The sequence below is a fragment of the Lontra canadensis genome, unplaced genomic scaffold (assembly GCF_010015895.1).
Source record: "Lontra canadensis isolate GAN:19392208 unplaced genomic scaffold, GSC_riverotter_1.0 scaffold47, whole genome shotgun sequence".
Classification (NCBI taxonomy): Eukaryota; Metazoa; Chordata; class Mammalia; order Carnivora; family Mustelidae; genus Lontra; species Lontra canadensis.
This window is the reverse complement of record NW_022631041.1, coordinates 13,274,228-13,286,428: the sequence shown is the minus strand read 5'-3', so window position 1 is coordinate 13,286,428 and position 12,201 is coordinate 13,274,228. Positions and strand designations below refer to the sequence as shown.

Here is a 12,201-nt window from a genome sequence, read left to right as displayed (position 1 = left end):
GTCCGATCCGCGTAAGTAGGTGAAGGGAAACCCCAACAGTATGCGGGGCTAGACAGGGCGCTGCCAGTCGCCTGAATGTAGGTCCGACCCCCGGGCCATTGAAAAGGCAGGGCGGTGCCGGGCGACCCTATGCGTAGGGCGAGCCCCTCAAGGCTGGACAAGGGCAAGCGAGCAGTGCGCTTCCTCACCTACCTTCGGGACTCCTGCAGAGGAGGGAGGGCGCCCTCCGTGAGGAGCCAGTGCAGGCCGGCAAGGAAGCGCAAGGGCTGAAGCCCGGGAAGCCCGAGTGCCTTCCACGCGGCCAGGCGTCCGACCCGCAGCGTGGAACGCTGCCCAGTTCGCCCTGCCTTCTACTCTCGGGGCAAGTGGGCAGGGGCGGGGCCAGAGACCACAAGCCCCAGAAGGCCCCGCGGCCCGCTCGGCCCGTCGCCCGGTCGCCCCGTGGGCCGCTTGTTCCCAAGAGGCGGCTCTGGGCCCCACCGAGGGAGTGGGTGAGAACTCACGCCGAGGCGGCTCGGCCTGGCGTCGCCGAGTTCTTCCAGGACGGCTCTGCGAAGGGAAGGAAACGCGCCGTCGCTTTCCGAAGAAGTGCGCCCCCTCGGGTTGGCCAGCCGGAAAGAGAAACCGAGGCCTTGAGGAGGAAGGATGCTCGCCTTGACTCGTCGTGGAGAGAGATGCAGTGATTCCCTTGGGGGAGGGGAGAACTCGGAGAACTGAGGAAAAGCGGAGCTCCAAAACAATTGTTCTTTTTCCAGAGGGGAAATTAAATTTCTGTGTCTTACAAGAGATTATGATTATTATAGAGTGGATTTGCTCACTTTTTACCTTTCACGTTGTAGTTTTAATCTCTATTCTTAAATCATGTATACCTTGCCTCGTTCTAAAATTCGTTGGCATTTTACATTCCCAGCTGGCTTCTAAGCAGCCTGAGGATACATTCCTTGGGGTGTTCTTTAGTATTACACACGGTGCGTGGTTGCCATTAGGTAGAAGTTTCAACATGTATTTATAGAATCAATTATCGATCATTTCTACGCGGAGGTCTGTTCAGTTTATTTTACTAAATGGCTGAACTTTCTTGATGAAGACACCCATTTGCATGCAGTCAGTTATTGTACATTTCTTTAGAGCATCACTGTTCTAACCATCTGCCCCTTAGAAAGAGTCAGTGATTTTAAGTCTACTGTAATTTGTTTAAGGTATCAGTCTTCATTAATCCTGCAGAGGTAAATTTCAGGTAAACCCAGACGGAATTATCTTGAACTCCAAATTAATGAACACTAGATTAATGGTTTACTGTATTTGCAGTTCCTATTAGAGAAATGTAAAATCCAGTTATAGTTCATCTATCACAGAGATAATCAAGAGTCAAATAGGGGAAATGTTGCAAAGTTGCCTTATGTACTGCATATGTGAAATGCTCTTCAATTCCACTCATTCACTCATTATGCAAATTGGACTGAACTCCTATCTTGTGCCAGGCACTAAGTGAACATGATTATTGCCCTTTACAAGTGTAGTCTGGTAATTAAAACAAATGGGTAAACAAACCATCAAAATACAGTGCAATCACTGAAATCCTATTGGAAAACTGCAGTCAGTTTTAACAAAAGTGTATCTTTTCTCATTAACCTGTACATAGATACTTATTAACCTGAGTATATTTACAATTTTCTTTGATCTTCTGAAGATGGAATGGTTACAGATTTTACAAAAGTGTATAATGGAAAATAACTTTCATGAAAATTGTACAAGTTTTCATGCTAGTTTTTGTATTACTCATTCCTAGTGGGAATATGTAATAAGTAATCAGTACATGTTTGTTGAATGAAAAAATTAATGTGTTCCCAATATCTTAAAACATTTAATTTGTGCCTTTTGAAACTACTTTTCTAAAAACGTTGTGATTCAGCTATGTGTGCCATGGCCCAAACAACTTTTCTAAAAGAGTTTATAAAGAAGGGTAGTAAGGTGAAAATGTGCAATGATGCACCTAAGCTCTCTTATCTCTTCCTTTTGTTCACTGCATGTAAATGCAGAATATTTGAAGGAGGCTTGAGTAAACAGGCAGAACAGAATATCTTAAAAAATTATGTTTGACTCACATAACAGTTTTTTTTTTATTATTCAGTAAAGCAAATTCATTAAATGCCAATCCATATATAGCAGAGGAAGTATTATGGTAACTATGTAGAAATGTTTAGGATCCATATAAAAACATAAAAGAAAATTGTTTACCTCTGTGCAAAATATAAAACCTTAGATGGAGAATACTAAGTTATTATTAGCTAATTCAACATTAACCTAAAATAAGTAAAATGGATGAAGTAAAAGTAAACAATGTAATCAAGAGGGGTGCCTGGGTGACATAGTCAGTTGAGCCATGGACCCTTGGTTTCAGCTTGGGTAGTGATCTCAGGGTCCTGAGATCAAGCCCCGCATCAGGCTCTGCACTCAATGCAGAATCTGCTCAAGTTTCTCTCTCCCTCTCCCTCTGCAACTCCCATCATGCTCATGCTCTCGATCTCTCTCTCTCTCTCTAAAATAAATGAATAAATCTTTAAAAAATGTAATCAAAGAAACAATATTAATTTTAAACAGCTACCTTAACCATAAAGAACAGAGTATCTAAAAATTTCAAATAAGAATGTAAAGTATATCTTTCTTTTTGTTAGAAAATGTTATTGTTATGGAATTATGGAAAATTATGAAAATAGTAGTAAGCTTTTCTATTAAGAAACAGAAACATCAATAATCCCTAGGCCAACACCCATTTAGTTACACAGGAGAAAATTATTACCTCTGCGTTTCAATTCAGTAGTTCAAGAAACATTTATGTTAGGTACAAAGTATAAAAAAGCCCTTTTCCCCAATGATCTTGCTGTGTGGTAAGGAAACCAAATTTTACCACTAAGACAATATAAAGAGCAAACTGAACATCCCTGCTATGCCAGGTAATCATGGGCTATCTCTGAATTAATCCTCACAAAATCCATATGGGCCAAGTACTGTTTTTAATCCTTATTTTAAATGAGAAAACTGAAATTTAAATTGGTTATTCATCCAAGGACATTCAGCTTGTACATGAGTAGCTAGGACTCCTACACGTCTTACTCCAAAGTGAGTAAACTTAATCCTTCCACTCTAGCACAACTGGGAAGCCAGCCAGGTCCCTCTTTAGCAGGTGCCTTTAATTCTAGTCCTGGATCAGAGCATTCTGTCCACTAATGTCTTAACATTCTTAGCAGTATCTGGGACTGCTAATTCTACAAATCTTTCATGTCTTTTAACCATTCATCAGACTTTTTGGAGCCATGTCTCTTGGTTAGACTTCTAGCTGTTACCTTTAATAACTGCTTTAATTTCATTTCCATATTTGTCACAACTCAATATTCTATGGCCTATATTTTTCTCAAATTCATCTAATACCCTAACGTAATTTTCATCAAATTTTGATCTCATGGTCATTAGAATTAACATTATACTACAGAATCCTTCCTATCATTATCATCAATAATTCAAATACTGTTAACACAAAATATAATTTATACTGTCATTTATATAATTATTAGCATAGTCTAGATAACATCTTATAACATTTCCCAAACTTTGTCAGAATGGTTGGTATCTGCTTCAAGGAAGAGCATAATCCATAAAAGTTTCCAAATGTTTAAGACCGTTAAACTAGATCAAATTCTTGGAAAAAAAAATAAGCGATGTATGTTTTTAAAGCACTTGATTTTGTATTTTATAGTCTAAAATTATAGAAAAGTGGAAAGATTAAGAATACATCTGAGGAAAGAAATTTTACACCTATGAATTACATCTCTTTAACATACCTAAAGTCACATACTATAAAAATAATTATTCCCCAAATTAAAATATGTTACTTAACTTAAATACTTGTATTCAAGAAGAACTTTAAAAAGTATTTTACAGGAAATTTACATTTTGAATTTACAGAGAATGTTAGGCTTTTAGAAGAAATGTGTCCCCCAAAAATCCATGCGTAAAGTGAATAATTCTTTTTCATATGAATATTGATTCCTAATTTATGTGATTATAAACTCGGTTTTTAGCTTTTTTGTTTTCTCAGAGCAGTACTTTAGTGAATTTCAGTGTTTTTTTTTTAACTGAAAGTGTTCACAGTTTTACCATCTGAATTGGTGAAAGATATAAGAAACAAATTAAGACTAATCTACCAGAATTATAAACACCACAGAAAGTATTTTAGGTCTATTAGGGAAAAAAATATGTTTTATGAAAATATGAGGTAAAAAAGAAGCTTGGGCTAATTCTGGAAATCATTGAGGCATGTTACCAATTTGGAAAAGGGGCTTTAGAGGCACATTTAAGAAAGCCTTCTGTGGAGATGAAAGAAAAGTTTGTAGAAGTGCAGACTGCTCTGTTACCATTGGATTTACTGTGACTTACTGAAAGACTAGATGACACACACTAGCAAAAAAAGTTAAGGCAAAATAGGTGCTATGGAAATGATGCATGTTTAAAGCTTTAATTTTAAATAAACAAAATATAAGAATTAGGCAGAAATATTCAAACGTAAATGCTGGTATGTTCAACCATTAAAGATGCAAAGGTGATTTAATAATGGGAAAAATTTAAAGCGACACTATTTTGGTTTTATTTAATAATACAAATATTAATCTATGTAAAACAGTTCAGATAAAATGTTAAAGAAAGGAACATTAAGATTATTTGAAAAAAAGAAAAACATACTCTGGGGTGGGAGGGGGGACAATGTAGTGGCAAATCTCCTAGAGGAAGTAGAGCGGACTACATAGATGCTACAGTAAGATATATAAACTGCCTAAGGACTCAGGAAGATAGGTATTAAAACCATTGAGAAAAAGCCCATATCTTATATTGTTTTATATAGCAATACATCTGTTTTATCCTCAGTTGAGATTAATTTGTCTTTTTTTTTTTAATACTGATAGAAGGCGTACAATATAGTGATTATGAGCATGGGCGCTCTGAGCTGAGACTGCCTAGTTTGGTTTACTAGTTTGCCTTTTAGTAGCAAGTGACCCAGAGTAAATTTGATTGGCTTTTAAGATCTCAATTTCTTAATCTATAAAGTGAAGATGATGATAATTACACTCATATTAAATGATATAATTTGTACACAGCACTTCAGTTTCTAGCATACTAGCACACACTGTTTTATATAAATATTAGCTATTATTATCATTTCAATTTCTACTTTCCTTGCATGGTGATTTTTTTTAGCAGCTCCAAATAAAAAAAACAGATGACTGTAATTCATATTGCAACGTTTTCTCTGCTAAGTAGCAAATGACTACAGATAACTGCTATCCATAAGAAAATCCTTAATTCCTCTTATCTTTAGTAACAAGAATCATAAGTAAATTTGGATCTCCCAAAGGAACACAATTTTTCCAGTAAACTTTTCCCAAGTACTTGCCTATGCATTGTGCCTTCAGAATCACATAGAAAACTACTACCTTTGAGCACTTCCAAATAAGGTTTATTATAGAAAGGTACAGTAGAAATTGAAAAAATATTACAACCACCCCCAAATCACCTTCATTCTTGTGTCCTCAGAATATAAATTTTAAAGAGCTCTGTTAAGATTATCAAAATCCAGGGGCGCCTGTGTGGCTCAGTTGGTTAAGCCACTGCTTTCAGCTCAGGTCATGATCCCAGACTCTCAGGATCAAGTCCCACATCAGGCTCCCAGCATCATAGGGAGTCTGCTTCTCCCTCTCACTTTCTCCCCTCGCATGTTCTCTCTCTCTCACTCTCTCTCATTCTCTCTCAAATAAATAAATAAAATTTAAAAAAAAAAGATTATCAAAATCCAGTTTTTATTCAGAGAGGTTTGGATAACAAACAGTATCAAGTTTTTTATATGACATGTAGCCCAAGAGAAGAGGAAGAAAGAATCTACATACTTATGTGTTGAAGACAAATTATACATATTATTTTCTGCTTCATTGTTTGTTAAGTATTTATTTGGGTACAAACTTCAACCAAGGCTGTTTAAGCTGCAAATCTGAAATATGAATATAATCACAAGTAACAACAATAACTATTGTTTATTGATGCCTTACTCTGTGCTAAGGACCTCACATAACTCTTCTCAATAACTCTATAAAATAGGTATTCTTATTTTATTTGCCTTCCATTAACAAATCACAGAAGTTAAGTAACACACCCAAAGTCATCTAGGCATTTTAAGTAACAAAACTAAGGGTCCAAGCCATTTCTGACACCGTTTGTTTTATTACTCTGAGTAGATACTTTCTGGCTTCAGATTTATTTCTTCCAGTGAAAGCAAATGCCCCGACCTCCCCCACCCCCAACACACACACACACACACACACACACACACTCAAACACACACACACATTCATACCGTGAGATTAGGTGACTTTTGAAACTAACTGTACCCTAAAACTATATATTCTAGTAGTTGGACCACATTTATTTATATACCCTCTTCTAAATGATCTTATGTAAAGACTTATTCATTTGATTCTAGTGGTATTGCTTTATTATAGTGGAAGGAATTTGCATCACGAATGGCAACAGATGTTTTCTTCATTTACATTATACAAAGCAATAAATATATGTTGCTCTGGTTGCTAACTTGGAGCCAGAAACATGCAGTTTCTATTTTCACTGTGGAGTCTGTGATATCCAGGAAAAGACATTGGATTTAGAGGCAGAGCACCAGGATTTAATCTACATTTTGCCATTTATTGCACTGTGACCCAGGGAAAATCATTTTACCTCTCTGTAAAATGAAGGATTTGGGTAAGATGACCTCAGAGGGGCGCCTGGGTGGCTCAGTGGGTTAAAGCCTCTGCCTTCAGCTCGGGTCATGATCCCAGAGTCCTGGGATCGAGCCCCATGTCGGGCTCTCTGCTCGGCAGGGAGCCTGCTTCCTCCTCTCTCTCTGCCTGCCTCTCTGCCTACTTGTGATCTCTGTCTGTCAAATAAATAAATAAATAAAATCTTTAAAAAAATAAATAAATAAAACAAAATGGAAAATATTCCTTAAAAAAAAAAAAAGATGACCTCAGAAATTTCCCTCTGCCCTGAAATTCTAATTGCACCTCAGACCCTAGTACTAATTTTCAATCTGCTTCAAATTTCTGAAGATGTCTCTTTATCCTTCTGCATAGCCTCTACATTTTCCCCTATTTTCCTAGCAAAAAAATTCTACATTCTGTTTAAAAAAAATAAGTCACATATGACCTTATTATAAGAAAAATTGATAAATATATAATGTAAAATGTGAATAGATTTTGAGAATTAATTTATTACTGATCTTGAAGTGTTCTGGTATATTTTATGCCTTGGGGCCTCAGAGAGACTGAAAACCCTGTATTCAATTCTTGATGACCCATACTGGAAAACTGAACACCTATGAGGTGCCATGCAAAACACTGGGCAAACAATGAAGGAATTGCTATTGAGGAACTCACAATCTCTTGGTGAACACAGTTAACAAGCATCACAGTGTAGCATGTGTTTAGTGGGGCCAACACTAGGTGCTGTGGGAAGCATGGGAATGGATACCAGTCTCATTTGGAAGGAAGGAGTTTTTAGTGGCTTTTTAGAAGTGACAATGTTAAAAATGAATTCTGATAAGACAGGTTATACCAAGGGAAGATAAATAGGAGAGAAAGTGGGAGAAAGTACCCAGTCCCAGATCCAAGGCCTCATAGGGTCTGGTATACCTGATTTTGTGTCAAAGTGTATCTACCATAATTTTAAATTGCCCTCTCTTTGATACAAAAAGCCCCAGCACTTCCCAATTCATAGTTCTAATGTACGTTATTCAAATAAACTGAGCAACACTTGTAGATTAATAATATCTAAAGGTTCATTTTCTAACCCACTAGTTAGCTCCCTACTAGAAAAGTTGTCTCCAATTATTTATTGTGAAAAGATCTTTGGCCACTTGTATGCTCATCAGAAATTATAGTATTCTTATTTATTCTAATTCTTACCTGTCCTTTCAAGATGTTCTCCTTAGGCTGAAAATCAGTAGCTTTTGTTCACGAATAATAATTCGTTTTAAGAGTTAAAACTGCAGGTCTGATACTATATCTTGAGATAACTAAAGCTCTTTTTCCTCAATGATTTCACTATTTGTTTATGTTTTAGAAATGCTACCCTATTGAGGATTGCTTTTTATGCTATCTAATGCCTCATCCAGATAAACAAATTTTAAAATCCCAGCTGGAGGTGAGTGTTTGCCTTCATGGTAAACTCATCAGGAGCTTATTGTCTTCATCCTTTTTTGCTCTTGCTTTTAAATCCATCCTCAAGCAAATCCTCTCCTTTTGTTTTTCAGTTTGATAGGGCATATTAATGGAACAGATGCAGCAACAATGTGAAAACGTATTTGAAAGAGCTAAAACTTCATTTACAAATTGTTCCTGTTCTCACGCTCCATAGAGTTACTAAGTCTCCGTGCATTATTAAAAGAAGGCTCTGACATCCACAATGATCTTTTACAGTTTTGAGTGGCATGGTGTACTGACCTTGGCTGTGAGCCCTGTGCACAGCTTTACTTCAGCACCTCTATAGAAGAGAGGAATAAGAAACAGGAAAATGTTCATTGAAATATTTATGCATATGTTTTAGACTTAAGGAGTAAGAATATTCTGGAAATTACTTTTAAAGTTAAATCTGTGTAAGTATTAATATTTTAATTTGTTGCTCCAAATAAGTGTTCTTTTCTTTTAAAACATCAAATTTCCATTTGAAATATTTTGATGAAGTAAATGTAGTGAGTCCTGATAAAAAGTAAAAGTCACTCAGGTTTTGTACAAACAATAATAAGAAATAGCAGTGGAGGCTGAAGAGGCTAGTAAGCTGTGATATTAAGAGCTAGTTTATTCTTTTGTTAATTATGTTAACTCTTGTCAAGATGTCTTTAGAATATGAGTAATAAGACAGACATGCTTTGTAAGAGCATTAAGGGAAGTATGGAAAGCCCTTTTTGAAATCCAATCCTGCGTTAAGCTCAAGGCACATATATCTTCTACCCAATTAATTACTCATTGCCCACCCCAAACTGAATTAAAAGTTTCAAAGGTACTGAAGCCTTCAGCATTGTAGTATTCCTGGAAATTCTAGAGTCAGACAACTTCAACACAAATGCCAGCTTTGCCACTCACTGGCTATGCCATCTTGGAAAACTTAACCTCTCCAAGGCCTTTCCTATCTATAAAATGAAATGCTAATAGGGTTATTGTGAAAAGTTATAACAATAATTCATTTGAAGCATATAGCAAAGAGTCTGGCACACAGAAAATGCCTAATATGTTACCTACCATTAACAGATAAACAAGACATATTAATATTCCTACTACACTCAAGACTCCTACAGAGTGATTGTGGTGCTTGTCCATTAGAGCCATCAGTAGTATATGAAAATGTCAGGGTGAATGTATGCATATTACTGGGAAAAGTAGATAGTATCATCCTAATTTTAGACCATTTATTATTCTATATTCAGCTTTTTTTTCTGGGCAATACATTGGATTGAGATTTTTGTTTACCATGTCCATAAGCTTAACTTATTTTGGAATTTTGGATTTGAAATACTATTTCTAAATTTAGGATAGAACAACAGAAGAGAAAATAGGTACAAGTGTTTTGTACTTTGAGAATTATTGCCAGAAGCATATTGTAACTATGAACAGAAAAATTGCTATATTAAAAATTCATAACACATTAAGGTTTTATATTGGCTAAGTAGTTAATTAATTTACTGACTCAATCTAAAAGTAAAGATTGTTAAATATGAAATATGATTAAATAGTCATGTTTTAACATCAAATTTGATAAGCTATAATTCTTTCACTTGCTTTGAGCTATAAATTAAGACAAAATATAAATAGTCAAAGAAAACTACTTCCATTATAGTGTAGAGAAGACAAAATAAATATGCTTTAGGGTAGTGTCTTATACATTGTAGACAGTTAGTAAATATTTGCTAAACTAAACTGAAATACACAGAATGAGGTTCACAATAACTAGAGATGATTGAAGAATAGTTAAGAGTAAAGATGGTGTCTTATTTAAGGGTGAGAGGTTGTTTGGGGAAGTTTTAAAACCGGATCCATATTAACCCCTGTCTTGTCAAGAGCAATGAACTTCTAAATAAATTTCTAATTTTGCAAAGAAATTCAGCTGCACTGAGCACACATTATTTTAGCTTTAAAAAAAATTATCTGTGTTACTTTCAGTCATGTAATTTAACTTCACCAGGTTTCTGTAAGGCTTCTTTTGTAAAGGGAAAATGACAATCATGTTCTATGCTGTTGAAAACCCCCTGAATTGGGAACACCTGACAGACTTTGTTGAACAAGCACATCCCAGGGCCCATCTTAGGGCCTCCTGAATCAAAATCTCAGAGGTTGGACCTGGGAATCTACATTTTAAGAAGTGCTCCTGCCCCAGGTGGTTCTTAAGCAAACTAACCTTCACACACTAACCTTCGAGAACCACTAGTCCTTAGAGTCCCTATTAATGACTGATTGAGGAAAGGAGCTCCTGGTAGCATTAGTGAGGGGAGCCAAGGCATCCTTTTCTTACGGAACAGGCTTCAGAGACAAAATGTTTGCTAGAAATTAAAAGATTAAATAATCAATAAAAAATAAAAAATACCTGTATAAAAGGAAGTAAAAATAAATAATATTATATAGTAAAATGTCATTTATTCCCTCCAGAATCAAATCATCAAATCAAAAGTAAAGAAAAATATCATTTTCTCATGTATTTAGTATATCAAAAATTTAGAAATGCATGGTTCTTTCCTAAAATTTAGGTCTCCCATTACCATTACATCCATGACTCTGTTATTGTGTCTATATTGTTTGTTTTCAAATCCATACAGAGCACATGTTCTGTGATCAGGCATTGTTATAAGCATGTTACAAATTCTAATAAATTTAACAATCAAGCAGCAGATAGGCTACTTTTTTATATGAGTTTCCATTCCCAACATATGTTTACTAGCTTATCAAAAGAAAGCTCACCAAATAAATAAATAAATAAAAGCTTTATAGAAAATGCACTTTCTTCACACAATATTCTCTCTTCAAAATAGGAATGTAAGCAAAAGAATGCGTTTCTGTTTGAATTGATTCTATTTCGCTGTTTGGCAGCTTGTTACGGAAAGAGTGAAAAGACTCACACAAAGTGATTCATATCATTTAGAAAAGAAAGCCCAGGATACAAGGGAAAAATCATTTGGAGAGTATTAATTTTAGAAGGTGTTTTCTAGGAGAAATAAGCAAAATCGCTGAGATAATTTAATGTGCCTGAATTTTTAATAATAAATGGCTTGGATAATGATTTTATCCAATTTTTTAAATATATTTTTTCTTTTCAGAGTATTATGACTAGCTCAGCTCCAGGAAAGATGAAGGAGAATCAAATCTGCTCAATGTAGCAAAGTCTTTGAATATAGTTACCAAAAATGCTACATACTTTGTAGGGAATCTGACTACTTTTGAGCAGGAGCAGAAAAGAGAAACTTGAAAGTGAAAAGAAATACATTAAAATTTTGAATTAGGTCATATGATTTTTCTCCTGGCAAGTGTTAACTGTCTCCTTATAATAGAAATATATTCGATTTGTTAGAACATCAGCGCATATGTCTACTATCTTTTTACCAAAGACACTCCTGGGTGTAAGAAGCTCATAACAGACATGACGCTAAATTGGACTCTGAAAACAAGGCTTGCTTGCTTGCTTGTTTGTTTTTTTTTTTTTTTTTTTTTTTTTGCCAGTTCTATTGCCTCACAAGTCATTTGGCTCTTTTGATCCTCAATTCATAATCCTCTTTATTCACTGACTCAACAAATAGCTATAAGCTTAACATATCTATGTTAGATACAGTAAGTGAAGGAAAAAAAGATGTGCATTTCTTTAAAGAGTTCATTTCTCAATACCTCAAACATTTAATCTGACTTTGCTTTAGATAAATCAAGTCAAACTAATAAGGTTCCAGGTGTATAATACCAAACACTAGCCCATGTTTCTTCTAGTCCTAGCACTAATCTGATGTGTAACTCTGTCCTGTATTTTCAGACACCATGTCAGTGCATTGGAATTCATTGTTTTCTCCAAACGGCACCCTAATTTAGTGAAGGAAAAATCTCTCAAAAGTAGACAGTACTCCCTACTTAT

General features: G+C 35.5%; 1 protein-coding gene across 1 annotated transcript in view; it reads right to left on the bottom strand.

Annotated features, from left to right (window-relative positions):
- Positions 1-269, bottom strand: part of MEI4 (meiotic double-stranded break formation protein 4) — a 227,888-nt gene extending 227,619 nt beyond the window's left edge. Inside the window, exon 1 of the mRNA XM_032873195.1 lies at positions 193-269. The gene's annotated coding sequence lies outside the window, so the exon portion shown is untranslated. The remainder of the gene's footprint in view (positions 1-192) is intronic.
- Positions 270-12,201: the final 11,932 nt, after the last annotated feature.